A 13630-nucleotide genomic window follows, 5' to 3' on the forward strand; every position below is an offset into this window, starting at 1 on the left:
AATTTAGAATTTAGGAAATCATAGCACATTTGGAGGCTCCTCCACCTTGTCTCTAAGTGTATTTCGCTACCGACCCAAGTGTAGGATCGAACTGGTGTAGTCCATACGAAGATAACCTCAAGAAACTAAAGAGAGATTTGCTAGATCCTCTTTAGCCTTTAATAACCAAGAAGAAAAATTAAAGTAATTTGATTCAAGCAAAAATGCAATCTGGCATGGAGAGTGTTTTAAGGGGCTAGAGTGTTTTTCCTTTTTTTCAATGAATCAAATGAGTGAATGAATATTTCTCTACTAATTCACAAAAAAACTTACACTTATATAGTGCAAGTGTAATTGCCCTATTCCCTTATGGAATAGGCTTGGGCTCCAACCCAAACACCCCTTGTATCCAAACATTCCCATTTAGATATTTTAATTTTAATTTATCATTATCTCAATTAAATTAAATAAATATATATTTATAATATATATTAACATTTAATAATAATGATAATTTATTTAAATATATGAGAACACATATTTAAACGCAATCTCACGTATTTAATTTTAATATCAAGTTAAATAAAGGCTACGACCTCCGCAAATTTAATTGCACTGTGAAATTACCAAAATACCCTTTCGCCTAAAAAAACGAAAACACCCTTCATTGGCTCTTAGATTATCTTCTATGTGTGTAACCCATAGGCTCCTCATCATATCGGTAGTGTATAGTATCGTGATTAACACCAATTAATCGTCTCACTACACACAGACCAAGATTGGCCCCTAGCAAGGCATCATGGCCACGCGATAGATTCGGATTCAGCGAAGTAGCTACCTATCAACAATATGGTTACCGTACAATTCGATCCTTTCATCATCCATTATCTCGACGAGACCGAGGCATAGAAATTGTGTCAACCTTCGATTACTCTCGATATTATGTATTTAGTTACTGGACCAATGACCTGTATAATAAACTGGATAGAGCAACAACTCAATCCCACTATGGCCACAGTTTTAGTGTCATTGCCATTTACTGAATTGCACCATGAGATAACTTCTCTCGTACCCGGGAGTGATGAATCCTCTGTCTATCCATCATAGTCTTGATACACTCTTTAATGCAACTAATCACCACCGTATTGACAGCTTTGAATAAAACTGTGTTAGGTTAGTGTCAAACTACACTAATCGGTGCACAAGGTGCTCCGGTGATCTCAAGTCTAAGGATCACATGGACCACCATTCATTAGAAGATTTGTTCCATAGACACTGGGGTTAGCATCCATATGGAATCCTCTAGTGGGCCAGTCCAGTGAACTCAGTCTAGTGAACTTGCCTACAACAAGCACCCATGTGTTGCACCAGGTTGTCACCAAACAACCTTGACAAATGAGATCAGTCATTGCCTTTTGACAGGGTCGTTCAACATTATGATAGCCTTATCATATTATCTGTGCCCTTACTTCAGAATAATACTAGGGCTAGGGACATTTCTAGAATGGCCACCATATGTGCTCAAAGGGTTCTCACTATCAAGATTCGAAACACTTGATACCCTCATCACGGTTCTACCATTCTAAGAACATATATCAATACGTACAATGATGATTTACGCGATATAGTATAAAATGCCTTTTATTGATCAATGAACATTATTACAAGGAGTCAATTCTACAATAATTGATTGGCTCTAGGGCACCTACTCTAACATCCTGGTCGAATGTTTAAGCATTCAATTTGATTTGGATTCGTGTCATTATGTGAAAAGTTGCAAAAGACGTTACTGTGCCTAATTCACTGTTTTACGGCATTAGTCGCGGCGAAATAACACTTTGTCGCGGCGAAATTCCTGAAAAGTAGATCTAGCCACAACAAAATAAAACTTCATCGCGACATAAAACTATCTGGAACGATTTGTGTTTTCTAGAAGTTCATGGTCGCCGTGGCAAAATAAAACTTCGCCGCAGCGACCATATGTGCATGAACTTCATTGGGGAGAAGAATTTCTTTGCCGCGGCAAGAAACCTACTGTTCCGTTTTTGCTTTCCATTTTTTGTACAGGGGCTAAATTGTAGTTTTTTAACCTTTAAAGCCAATATTCATTCTGCACGTTTAAGGTGGTAACTTGATAATTCAACCCACCCAATTCAAAAATTGATTGTTTTTGAATGTATGTAATGTTCTTGTTTTATAATTGCATGGTGCCCGGTACATGAGCCTTAGACCTATTGTTTATTGTTTATTGGGTTTGTTTGTAATTTTTATAAAAAAAATAAGACCTGTGTGTCCTGCCTCTCTCTCTTAAATCTCCATGTATTTCTTCTCCTCATCTCACTCTCCTCGTATGTAACGTAGGTTTCTATTTTATTGATGTAAATTAAAATAGGTTTTTTTTTTATTATAAAAGTAGTTGTAATGATCGTGAAAAAGAAACGAATGAGCTATGAAGAGGAATAACTTGAAGATCCAAGATTTATTTTAAACCCTAGGTCGACCCACCAATTCCTCTAGGCTCGAGGAAATCGGTTTTAGTTGACATGTACCGACACGTTTTATTTTGTTTAGAATGCACGCTAAGGTTGAATGTTCAATAACATGCCAAACAATGACCTTCTAACAAAGATAATAATCTGGTGAGACATTAAATAAAAACCTCAAGTAAGGTATAATAAGTCACGTATGCCTTCCATCACCATGGTTTTAATCAAACCACTGTTTGTTGGAACCTTGTTCGCCACAGTGAAGGGTACACTTCTACCAGTGGAAGGTTAAAATTCATTGAAGTTTTCTTTAATGATAATAGGTCGACTTAAAATGACAGTTTTGCTTGTTCGCCATAGCAAAGGTTGATAAACATGTCATAGGCATAGTAGAGAAGTACACATGTTGAGTGTACGTGGCGACATGTAGTGTCCACTTTACTGATATTGAGAATCACACTTGAGGACGATGGCTAGGCCGTTGGATTGTGTGATTGGCTTGTTGGCTTACTTTACATTTGAGGTTGGTAGTAGGAGCTATCAACTAGTGTGGATTAAGTTTGTTGGCCTACCTAATCAACCCATTTTGGTTTGTTTGCCCTAGCAAAGGTTTGAAATGGGCTAGATGGGATCTCAATCCACTAGGAAAGCCAATAAGCTTTCCTGAGTTAATAGTGAGGGCTATTGGCTTGAGGAAAAATAGTGGGAGTAGTTTTTAATAAAAGACCATATTAAGAAATAATAAATATTATATTGGCTTTACTTTTTTGAATTGTAGATTCACTTAAAATGAGCATTATGAACCTGATACCGATAATCAAGAAAGAAAATAGGTTAGATGGATCCAATTTCTCGGACTGGTATCATAATCTTCGGATTATACTTAAGTCCGAAAAGAAATTGTATATCCTTGATAAGCCATACATGGCTGAGCCTAATCCTGATGTCACTCAGGAAGTAAAGGATACTTATCAAAAGTTCCTTGATGATGCTGATAGTGCTCAATGCTTGATGTTAGCATCGATGACACCAGTGCTGCAAAAGCAGCATGAGAATATGGACTCTATTGTCATCATTCTACACCTCAAGGAGATTTACGAAGGGAATGCTTAACATGAGAGGTACAAGGTGTGAAAAACACTGTTTGGAAGTCGCTTGACCGAGGGAGCCCAAGTTAGCCCTCATGTGCTTAAAATGATCGAGCACATGGAGAGGCTTGAGACTTTGGGGTTTGAGTTGCATGCAGAATTACAAGTGGATTTAATTCTGCAATCATTGCATGACTCTTATGCACCGTTCATAATAAACTTCAATATGAACACTATGGTGAAAATCCTGTCGGAGCTTTTGAACATGCTAAGGACTGCAGAGCAAGACTTGAAGAAGTCCAAGCCTGTTTTACTGGTAGCTGCCAGTAAAGGAAAGGGTAAGGGCAAGGGAAAGGCCAAGGCCAATCCCCAGCTCAAGCCTAAAGGACAGGATGCTCTCAAGCCTTTGGGTGGCGTTAGGGAAGATGGGAAGGTAGTTTGCTTCTATTGTGGCAAGCCTAGCCACTAAAGGAAGCACTGCAAGGCTTTCCTTGCAAATAAGAAGAAGTCAGATGCTTCGACTTCAGGTATGTTTATGATTGAGATTAACTTCTCTCTTTCAACATCTTGGGTCATTGACACAGGATGTGGTACTCACATTTGTACTGATGTGCAAGGACTAAGGTAGAGTAGATTGCTCGCCAAGGGAGAAGTGGACCTATGAGTTGGAAATGGAGCACATGTGGCTGCATTAGTTGTAGGGACTTATTGTTTTTCTTTGCCTTCGGGCCTATTATTAGAACTTAAAGACTATTATTTTGTACCTGTGATTTCTAGAAACATTATTTCAGTATCCGCTTTAGATAATATAGGATATCGTTTTGAGATTTCTGATGGATTGTTGTCCTTTAGTTTAAATGGTATTCTATTTGGAACTGCAAGGTTATATAACGGATTATATGTTCTTGATTTGAACAATAAGGATATTCTCGACGTTGAAACTAAGAAAGCTAAACATAGCGAACAAAACCATACATACCTCTGGCATTGTAGATTGGGTCATGTTAATCAGACCCGCATTGCAAAAGTTCAAAGGGATGAAGTTTTGGACCCTTTTGACTTCTAGTCATTTGAGGTATGCGAGTCATGTCTTTTAGGCAAGATGACCAAGTCACCTTTCACAGGACAAAGTGAAAGGGCTACTAAATTGTTAGGCATCATCCATAGTGATGTATGTGGTCCACTAACAGTTGAAGCCAGAGGTGGATATTCCTACTTCATCACATTTATTGATGATTTTAGTAGATATGGTTATGTCTACCTCATGAGACATAAATATGAAGTTTTTGATAAGTTCAGAGAATTCAGGAATGAAGTACAAAATATGTTGGGCAAAAGTATTAAAGCTCTTTGGTCAGATCAAGGAGGTGAATACTTAAGCTCAGGGTTTTCTGAATACCTGAAGGAATGTGGGATAGTATCACAACTCACCCCTCTGTATACACCGTAACACAATGCAGTGTCTGAAAGGAGGAATAAGACCTTCCTTGACATGGTTAGGTCCATGATAAGTTTCAAGGATTTATGATAATCCGAGGATTATACTGCTTTATTTAGGCTTTTTGGCCGGATTTTGGATACTTCTTATGTCGTTTTGCCTGAATTGCAACTTAATTTCACATGTTTTATGTTTCAGGCCAAAACGTGCACTTTGAGCAAATAATGAGCAGAATTGAGTTCTTGGACCTAGAAGCGAGCGAATCTCAGAATTAGAAGAAGTTCTGAATAGTATTTGAAGCATTATGAAGCTTGTTCCCATTGGAAAGCATCGAAGATAGAAGATTCAAGCAAGGAAGCAAGTGGAGGGCAATTTTGTAATTTCAAAACTGTTCAGCAAGGTTCACCTCAGCGAAGTTCTTTCTTCGCCGCGACGATAAACCCTTGGGAATTCGTTGCCGTAGCGATTTTTAGTTTTCTTCAAAATGCACAGTTTTATTTTAGGAAAGTTTTTAGGTTTTTGGGCGGACTATTTAAGAAAAACCTTGCCATTTTGAGAGGGGTTCGTCTAGCTTTAGAGCAGCTTTGACATTTTGGGAGAAAGGAAGAGAAGATTTGAGATTTAACCTTGTGGATTCATCAATTAGGGGAGATCTTTACTCTTTTCTCTTTGTTTCAACATGTTGACTGCTGTATTTACTATTTTTCTTGCGATTTGTGTTAATTTCATTATGAACTAACTCACTTTGGGTTAGGGTTTTGATGTAATTCAGATTTCTATGGTTAATAAATAGATTATTGTTGCTTTTACATTCTATTGCATGGATTATGTGATTATTCTGATTTTTATTGATTTTATTTGTTGAACATGATGAGATTGAGGAATGAATCGTGTTGAGCTTCTTGGGTAATCACCATTGTTGTATTGAACGCTAGAGATAGGTTTGAGAATCAATGAAATCAATCTAGGATTCCATTAGCTTAATGAACTTAGATCTATTAATCTTTAATTTGTTGGGTGCGGAAGCTTAATAGGGAAAAGTAGGAATTCATAGACTGAGAAGGTATGTTTTACAACTTAGGGAATTTGATATGTTTTACAACTTAGGGAATTTGATTTACCATCCGTGCATGTGAGTGTAGAAGTAGCATAATTTGTAGAATTAATCTATAGAGTCCGAATAAGGTCAAAACCCTAACCGTTTGCTTTACTTGATATTACTCTTGCTTTAATATTGCTTTCATTAATTAGTTCTTGAATTACGTAGTAGATTTTGCTTTCAGTTTAGCTTTAGATTCTCCCATAAATCCAAACACTTTCGGTTTCTCCAACTTGAAAACAAATATGAAAATCAGTGCTTAGCAACCAATCCTCGTGGGAATGATACGCACTCATCACTTTATTACTTTGTGTGACTAGTGCACTTGCTATATTGCATGGTGTAGTAACAACGCATCAAGTTTTTGGTGCCGTTGTCGGGGATTGATTTTTGTGTTAACATTGAAATTTTCTTGAGTTAGCTAGATTGGAGTTTTATTTTTGTTTTAATTGTTTATTAGTTAATTTTTGTTGTTCTTTTCTATTAGCTAGTGATCTCACGTTTTCTCTTGTTCTGTGTAGTTTATGTGAAGAGCAAGACGTCAGCCAGTGGTTCCTTTAGATCCAGAGATTGAAAGAACCACAAAAAGACTTAACAGAGAGAGAAGAGAATGAGAGGCCATAGCTGTTGAGATGGCAGAAAATAGAACATTGACGGAATTCTCAGTTCCCACGGTTGATGTCAATAGGTCAAGTATAACTAGACCAGCATTATAAGCCAATACTTTTGAAATAAAGCCGGCAATCATCCAGATGATCCAGTAGTTAGTACAGTTTAAGGGAGATTTGAAGGAAGATCCAAATTTGCACATTGCAAACTTTTTGGAGATTTGCGATACCTTCAAGTCAAATGGAGTGTCAGATGACGCCATCAGATTGAGATTTTTCCCTTTCTCATTGAGGGATAAAGCAAAGGGATGGTTAATGGCATTACCACCAGGGACGATGACAACCTGGAATGAATTAGCACAAAAGTTCCTGACTAAATTCTTTCCCCCAGCAAGATTTGCGAAGATGAGAAATGATATCACATCGTTTCTACAGGAAGAGTCTGAATCATTATATGAGGCGTGGGAAAGATACAAGGAACTACTGAGAAGGTGTCCACACCATGGTTTGCCAGTTTGGATGCAAGTCCACACGTTTTATAATGGATTGATGGTTAATGTGCAAACAATGGTGGATGCAGTATTGGGAGGAGCATTGCAAAATAAGACACCTAAAGAAGCTCATGAGTTGCTTGAGATTTTGGCAAGTAACAACTATCAAAGACCTAATGAGAGGATACAGTCGAAGAAATCTATGGGTCTTCATGAAGTTGATGCATACACGGCTATTTCAGCCCAACTTACAGCACTTCAGAAATAGTTGGGAAGTATGCAAGTAAATTCTATTCAAGCACCTCAACTAACTTGTGATTTATGTGCAAGTAATCATGTGAGCAGTGAATGTCAAGTGGGGAACATGTTTACTTCAGCGTCTTCATCATCAGAACATCTTAACTACTTGGTAGGAAATTAGAGGCAACCGAACAATCCGTACTCCAACACATATAATCCTAGTTGGAGAAATCATCTGAACCTGTGTTGGGGCAATCAGAATCAATAGAATAATCGATGGAACAAAAGAATGATGCCAAACAACCAAGCAGGGGTGAACAATCAACCAGGAGAGCAAAGATTGACAAAACTGGAGGATATGTTTGGAAAGTTTATGTAAAAGACCATAGGTTTCATGAATGAGACGAGGACAAATTTCAGAAACCAAGGGGCATCCATTCGGAACTTAGAGGTATAGGTGGGCCAATTGGTCGATAAGCTCAATGAGAGACCATAGGGTTCCCTACCAAGTAACACAATGACAAACCCATGGGAACAAGCAAATGCAATAACACTACGGAGTGGAACAGTCTTGGAAGAGGTGGAACAATTAGGGAAAGAAGGAAGCCCACCAAAAGAAAAGGAAGACTTCGATGAGGAAGTTGACGAAGAGATAATTGTTGAAGAGAAACCAACTAGTCTTAGGGAAGATGAACAAAAACGGGAAGAGAGGTAAAGGCAAAAGAAAGAGAAATTGCCATTTCCTGAGATACCACCAGAGTTGGCACATCACACCCCTCTTGTGTCTTTTCCTTAGAGACTAAAGAAGAAAAATTAGGATAAGCAGTTTACCAAATTCATTGAAATATTTAAAAAACTGCATATTAACATTCCTTTTACAGACGCATTACAAAAGATGTCGAGCGACGTAAAATTTCTCAAGGAGATTTTATCAAACAAAAGGAAGTTAGAAGATAAAGAAACAGTGATGCTCATGGAGGAGTGCAACGCCATTCTACAGAAGAAGTTGCCCCCGAAACTCAAAGATCCAGGGAGTTTTACTATTCCTTGTGTTATAGGAGACATTACTTTTGATAGAGTTTTATGTGATTTAGGTGCAAGCATAAACCTAATGCCTTTTTCTGTTTTCAGGAGATTAGGGATTGGTGAAGTGAAACCCACAACCATATCTTTACAGCCTGCAGATAGATCCATCAAGCATCTGAGGGGCATAGTTGAAGATGTGTTGGTAAAGGTGGACAAAGTTATCTTTCCGGCGGACTTTGTTGTGTTGGACATGGCAGAGGACAAGGAAATGCCTCTCATCTTGGGGTGACCATTTTTGGCCACTGGAAGAGCTCTCATTGATGTGCAAGAGGGAAAGTTGCTGCTAAGGGTTCAAGATGAAACAGTCACGTTCAATGTTTTTGAAGCCATGAAATTTCCATCAGAGTCGGATTCATGTTTTAGTGTAGATTTGGTGGATAAACTAATAGCAGAGGCTATTGAAGAGAACACCCCTCAACTACCTCTAGAAGCATGTATTGCCCAATAAAAAACAATAGAGGTAGATGAACCAGTGAAGAATGAGTGTGCTAGATTTTTGGAAGCACTTGAGCCGATAAATGCAAGCCAAGATTCAGAATTTGAAGAGTTTGATATTGAGAAAGAGAAGGAAAAGGCAAGAACTGAAGAGCCTCCAAAACTTCAGCTGAAGCCTTTACCTTCCACCTCAAATATTTGTATCTTGGTGAAGCAGAAACCTTCCCAGTGATTATCAATTCAAGGTTAGGTAAAGTGGAAGAAGAGCGGTTAATTCAGGTTTTAAGGGAACATAGATCAGCCATTGGATGGAATATTTTGGACATTAGAGGCATCTCTCCATCATTTTGTATGCATAAGATACTCATGGAAGATGATGTCAAGCCTAGGGTACAACCACAACAGAGATTGAATCCTTCGATGAAGGAAGTGGTGAAACTTCTAGATGCGAGCATAATTTATCATATTTCTAATAGTCCATGGGTGAGCCTGAGGCAAGTGGTTCCAAAGAAAGGAGGTATCACAGTGATAAAGAATGAAAGCAATGAATTGATACCAACTAGGACAGTCATGGGTTGGAGAGTGTGCATTGACTACCGAAAATTGAATGAAGCAACAAGGAAGGATCATTTCCCACTTCCTTTCATCGATCAACTAGATTGGCAGGGCATGCTTACTATTGTTTCTTGGATGGTTTTTCACGATATAATCAGATCGCCATTGCTCCTGAAGATCAAGAGAAGACGACATTCACTTATCCCTATGGCACCTTTGCATACAAAAGGATGCCTTTCGGGTTGTGCAATGCACCGGCCACATTTCAGCGATGCATGATGTTAATCTTTGGTGACATGGTGGAGTGGTTTATAGAAGTCTTCATGGATGACTTCTCTGTTTTTAGTTCTTCTTTTGACAATTGTTTATCTAATCTTTCATTTGTTTTACAGCAATATCAAGAGACGAATTTGGTGCTCAACTGGAATAGTGCTCGATCACAGAATTTCAAAAGATGGCATAGAAGTGGATCGAGCGAAAACAGAAGTGATTGAGAAGCTGCCAGCACTTGCAAATGTTAAGACAATTCGGAGTTTCTTGAGGCATGCAGGGTTCTATTGATGGTTTATCAAGGATTTCTCTAAAATCTCTAAATCCCTTTGCAATTTACTGATTAAGGATGTTCCTTTTGATTTTAATGATGAATGCATGCATGCTTTTCAAACTCTTAAGAAATTGTTAGTGTCTGCACCTATTATTGCAGTTCCCGATTGGGGACTACTATTTGAATTGATGTGTGATGCTAGTGATTTTGCACTAGGAGTAGTTTTAGGACAAAGAAAGAACAAAGTGTTGCATGTAATTTAGTATGCTAGCAAGAAACTCACTGATGCACAGTTGAATTACACAACTACTGAAAAAGAGTTGTTAGCCGTGGTTTTTGCATTTGATAAATTTTCTTCTTATTTGCCAGGTGCAAAGGTGATAGTCTACACAGATCATGTGGCATTCAAACACCTATTGGCAAAGCAAAAAGCGAAACCTCGGCTGATAAGATGGATCCTATTACTACAAGAGTTTGAGTTGGAGATTCGAATAAAAAGGGGTTAGAAAATATCGTGGCAGATCATTTTTCAAGGATTTAATGACCAACCCAGGGAAGTGAAGAGGAAACCCAAATCAAGAAAACCTTCCCGGATGAGAAATTGATGAGAATTGAGGAAGCACCTTGGTATGCAGATATTGCAAACTACTTGTCATCGAGAGTGCTCCCAATTGGCATGACATTCCAACAAAAGAGGAAGTTTTTCTCAAACTTGAAGTATTATTTCTGGGAAGAGCCATTTCTGTATAGACACTGTGCTAATCAAATGATACGTAGGTGTGTCCCGGAAGAGGAGATGGAGAGTATTCTATGACATTGCCATGAGAGGGAAGTGGGTGGTCATTTTGGAGGAACTATGGCAGTAGCCAAGGTCCTTCAATCTGGATTTTATTGGCCAACCCTATTCAAGGATGCCTTCCGGGTAGTTTAGGAATGTGATCGAATGTCAACAGAGTGGAAATATTTCGAAGAGAGATGAGATGCCATTGATCAATATCCTAGTTGTTGAGCTATTTGATGTGCAGGGAATTGACTTCATGGGTCCTTTCCCAAATTCTTTTGGAAATGTGTACATTTTGGTAGCGGTGGATTATGTTTCGAAATGGGTGGAAGCAGTTGCATTGCCATCCAATGATGCCAGGGTGGTGGTTAACTTTGTGAGAAAAAACATTTTCTCAAGATTTGGGGTACCACGGGCAATCATCAGTGATGTGGGGTCTCATTTTTGCAATAGGCAATTAGATGCACTGTTGAGAAAATATGGAGTGAAACATAGAGTGGCTACACCATACCATCCCCAGACTAACGGGCAAGTCGAACAGAGAACTTAAAGGATTTTAGAGAAGACAGTTAATGCATCTAGGAAGGATTGGTCACGAAAATTAGATGATGCGTTATGGGCATACCGCACTGCATTTAAAACTCCAATTGGTATGTCTCCATTTAGGTTAGTATATAGGAAGGCATGTCACTTGCCGGTGGAACTCGAGCATAAGGCATATTGGGCAGTCAAACAGCTAAACATGGATTTATGAGCTGCTGGGAAGGAAAGGATGCTGAATTTGAATGAACTCGATGAGTTCCATCATGAATCATATGAGAATGCTCGGATTTACAAGGAAAAGACCAAGAAGTGGCATGACAAGCAAACCAGGAAGAAGAACTTTGAAGTGGGTTAGAAAGTTTTGTTGTATAATTCTAGACTTAGGCTCTTCCCTGGAAAACTTAAGTCTAGATGGTCCGGACCTTTCATAGTTACAAGAGTTTACCCGTATGGGGCAGTGGAGGTGTCACATGAAGAAAATGGTACATTTAAGGTCAATGGACAGAGATTGAAGCCATACATTGATGGGGTGATGAGTTGCAAGTCAATTCCCATCCAACTTGACATCGCGACATGAGGACTTGAGAAAGTCGAGCTTCCGACTATAAACAAGCGCTTCGTGGGAGGCAACCCAAGTGTTTTCATTTTCATTTGTTTGTGTATTGCTTTTGAATTTGTTTAGTTGTTTTCTGGTTTAGAATAATTGAAATTTTATGTGTTTTTGGGTGTTTCAGGTGAATTATAAAATTAAGGCGAAAAAGGGAATTTCTAGTTTTCACCGCGGCGATGAACATTTTGCACAAAATAGAAGTCGAAAAGTCCAAACCTCACCGCAGCGAAACAAGTTCTTCATCGGGGCGTTGTTTTCTCTGGAATTTTTTGCCGCGGCATAGAAGGTATTGCGGAATTGTGCTAAGGAATTTTCGCCGCGGCGACGTTTTCTCTGGAAATTTTCGCCGCAACATCGGCTGGGTATTAAGAACTTTGCCGTGGCGAAAACTGTTTTATGTAAAAAACCCACGCGACTCTTCATTCTTCACGAAAAACTTCAAAACGCATCCAAGAGCCAAACACTTCCATCCTCAATCTAGAGCTTCTCCAGTGAATTCCCATCCCTATACCTCACTCCTTAACCCCCACAAACACTAAAACAACTCATTTTAACAAAGATTGTTGCGAAAATTTGAAGAAATTTTTGGAAACCCTTGGTTTTCAAAAATTGGGGATCTTGAGATTTGGACCGAGATTGGTGAAATTGGTGGTGCAATCATCTTGGGTTTGGTAAGATTTCGAGTTCTCCCACTTCTAAATTGCTTAATTTTGATTGTAGTGCTTTAAGTTTGAACTATTGTTTGAATGTGTTGAGTTATGGATTTTTGGTGAAATTTGTGATTTGATATTGATTAAAGGAGTGTAGATTTGGCTTTGTATTGTGTTGAAGGAGTTGGGTTTTCAATTTAGGAGTGTTTTGTTGAGTTTGGAAGAATTGTGAGTTTGGGGGTCTAGGTGCAATATTTCAAAACTTGGTGTTTTTGCAGGAGAGATTGTGGTAAGTAGTAAGGGTACTTAGCGTTGAATTGTCTGGTTGAATCGGTAGTTTGGGGGTACATTTGGATATTCACAGTGAAAACCGAACATGTCGATCAAAATAGCTTCCAAGGGTAAGGGAAAAGGGAAACAAGTAGACAATAGGTTTGTTAGTGACAAGGCTCAACAACGTTATGAAGGTGCAATCAAAAGAAAAGATAAGGGGTTTATTGCCGAGCGTGGATTGACCACTGTCCATGCAACAGAGTGGAGTCGAGGGAGAAAGTGGGACAAATTCATGAGTGACCCTGAACATTTGGCCATAGAACCAATAGTGAGAGAGTTTTATGCCAACTTTCCTGAGTGTAATCCTAGGCATGTATTTGTGAGGGGTATTGATGTGCCAATCAATGAAAAGGTGATCAATGATTTCTATGAACTACCTCCAATTGACTGTGATGAGTATCTGCAATTTAAGAAGCGACAGTTTAAGGAGGATGAGATTCTTAAGGTAATAGCAAAGTCGGATACCCCTTGGGAGATTTCGAAGAAGGGGAGGAAGAGCATTAAGGGAACTAATTTGATACCTATGGCTAGGTTATGGCAGTACTTTGTGTGTGCGAGGATGATGCCGGAGACGCATTATAGTACAATGACTTTTGAGAAGGCATTATTGCTTTATTCCATTTCCACCGGAAAGAAAATGGATGTAGGGAAAATTATCATGACG

The 13630-nt window shown here is 38.7% G+C and overlaps 1 non-coding gene across 1 annotated transcript; it reads right to left on the reverse strand.

The window, feature by feature from the left end:
• Positions 1-7100: 7100 nt before the first annotated feature.
• On the reverse strand, positions 7101-7207 carry LOC116107550. The gene has a single exon (XR_004124481.1). It is a non-coding gene; the product is annotated as a small nucleolar RNA R71 (small nucleolar RNA).
• Positions 7208-13630: the final 6423 nt, after the last annotated feature.

Source organism: Pistacia vera, unplaced genomic scaffold, assembly GCF_008641045.1.
Source record: "Pistacia vera cultivar Batoury unplaced genomic scaffold, PisVer_v2 Contig539, whole genome shotgun sequence".
NCBI lineage: Eukaryota > Viridiplantae > Streptophyta > Magnoliopsida > Sapindales > Anacardiaceae > Pistacia > Pistacia vera.